The following is a 2,526-nucleotide window of genomic DNA, read 5'->3' as shown; positions in this document are numbered from 1 at the left end:
GGATGATGAAGATGGCCACCGGAGGAGGAATCCCCCCTCTGGCAGGGTGCCGGAACAGGGTCCCGATTGGTTTTTGGTGGCTACAGAGGCTTGCGGCGGCGGAACTCCTGATCTATTGTTGTCCTCGGTGTTTTTAGGGTATATGGAGATATATATAGGCGAAATAAGTCGGTCAGGGGAGCCTCGAGGGGCCCACGAGGGTGGCCTCGTGGCCACCTCGAAGCTTCCCTTACATGCACTCCAAGTCCCCTGGATTGCTTCTGTTCCTAAAATAACTTTCCTGAAGGTTTCAATCCGTTTGGACTCCGTTTGATATTCCTTTTCTTCGAAACACTGAAATAGGCAAGAAAACAGCAATATGGGCTGGGCCTCCGGTTAATAGGTTAGTCCCAAAAATAATATAGAAGTGCTTAGTAAAGCCCATAAACATCCAAAATAGATAATATAATAGCATGAGTGCTTCATAAATTATACATACATTGGAGACGTATCAGCATCCCCAAGCTTAATTCCTGCTCGTCCCCGGGTAGGTTAATGATAAAAGAAAGAATTTATGAAGTGTGAATGCTAGCAGGTGCACAAGTTTGATCAATGATAATTTCAGTCACCTTTTCTAGCATCATTATATGTCATAACAGTAGCTCATCTCATAAAACTTTTCATGATCAAGTAACAAGATATTCACATGTTAAAGCATAGACCATAAACTTTCTTGAAAACTAGCAAACTTCATTCTCAGTCATCAAACAATTGCAATTCATCTTATTTTTAGGAAGGGTCTATGTCAGAGCTTTGATTTAGCAAATCCCACATACTCAACTATCATATAGTCTTCCATGATTGCTACCACTCAAGGCATATTTTTAGAACAAATAGCATCCATCAAACACAGAGAAAGATAGGGGCTTAATGTTTCGCCTCCCAACTTACTTATCATATAGATAATTGTCAACAATAATAATTCATGATCAAATATATTTGAATGGCCATATATGCTTAGATATTTCCCCATCACAAGATGCTTGCCAACTAAAGAGTAGGTTGGAATGAGAAGGAATACTACTGACTCTTGCATAAAAGTAAAAGATAGGCCCTTCACAGAGGGAAGCAGGGATTTGCAGAGGTGCCAGAGCTTGATTTTGAAATAGAGATAAATAATTTTGAGAGGTATGCTTTCATTGTCAACATAACAACCAAGAGTTCCCAATATCTTCCATACTACATACATTATAGGCGGTTCCCAAACAGAATGGTAAAGTTTTTACTCCCCCACCACCAACAATCATCAATCCATGGCTTGCCCAAAACAACGGGTGCCTCCAACTAACATCAATCCTGGGGGAGTTTTTGTTTGCAATTATTTTGATTTGATTTTGATCTTTTTGATCATGGGACTGGGCATCCCAGTTACCAGCCATTTTTCTCGTGAATGATGAGCGGAGTCCACTCATCGTGAGAATAACCCACCTAGCATGGAAGATATTGACAACCCCCTAGTCGCTACATGAGCGATTCGGGCATACAAAACAGATTATCATTTGAAGGTTTAGAGTTTGGCACATGCAAATTTACTTGGAATGGCAGGTAAATACCGCATATAGGTAGATATGGTGGACACTCATGGATGAAACTTGGTTCAAGGAATTTGGATGCACAAGCGGTATTCCCGCTTAGTACAGATATTTAGGCTAGCAAAGGATTCTAAATAGCAAGCACCACAGGTTGGAGGATTTATAACAATATAACTTCTATACAAATATACCCAAGCATAACTCATTATGTTGTCTTCCTTGTCCAATTTCAACTAATTTGCTCAAGTTTGAAAATAATTAATGGGGCTCACAATCATAGAAGATGTCTAAGATAGTATATTTATATGTGAAATCTATCTTCCTTCAATATTCTTTCATGAATTGTTCAAGTGCATATATAATTTCAGATTTATGACATTCAAATCATTCAACCATTTACTCATAGGATATAAGTGAAGCACACGAGTAAATGACAAACTACTCTAAAAAGATATAAGTGAGGACCAATGAGTAGTTAAATAATTATGTAGCTATATGAAGACTCTCTCTCATTTAATAGTTTCAAATCTTGGTATCTTATTCAAACAGCAAGCAAAACAAAATAAAATGGCATTGCAAGGATATCACAACTCATGTGAAGAAGCAAAAACTTAGGTTCAACCAATTCTAACCGATAATTGTTGAAGAAGAAAGGAGGGATGCCTACCAGGGCATCCCCAAGCTTAGATGCTTGAGACTTCTTAGAATATTATCTTGGGGTGCCTTGGGCATCCCCAAGCTTGAGCTTTTGTGTCTCCTTAATTCCTCTCATATCACGGTTTCCTAAATATCAAAAGCTTCATCCACACCAAACTCAACAAGAACTCGTGAGATAAGTTAGTATAAAACAATGCAATAACCTTATCATTCTCTACTGTAACAAATTACTAACATTATTATTCAACATTGCATATGTTAGAGTACGTAATGGGCCTAATGGGCCCATTAGTCTTAG

The sequence above is a fragment of the Triticum aestivum genome, chromosome 3B (assembly GCF_018294505.1).
Source record: "Triticum aestivum cultivar Chinese Spring chromosome 3B, IWGSC CS RefSeq v2.1, whole genome shotgun sequence".
Taxonomy (NCBI): Eukaryota; Viridiplantae; Streptophyta; class Magnoliopsida; order Poales; family Poaceae; genus Triticum; species Triticum aestivum.
Note: the sequence above shows the minus strand (reverse complement) of the source record.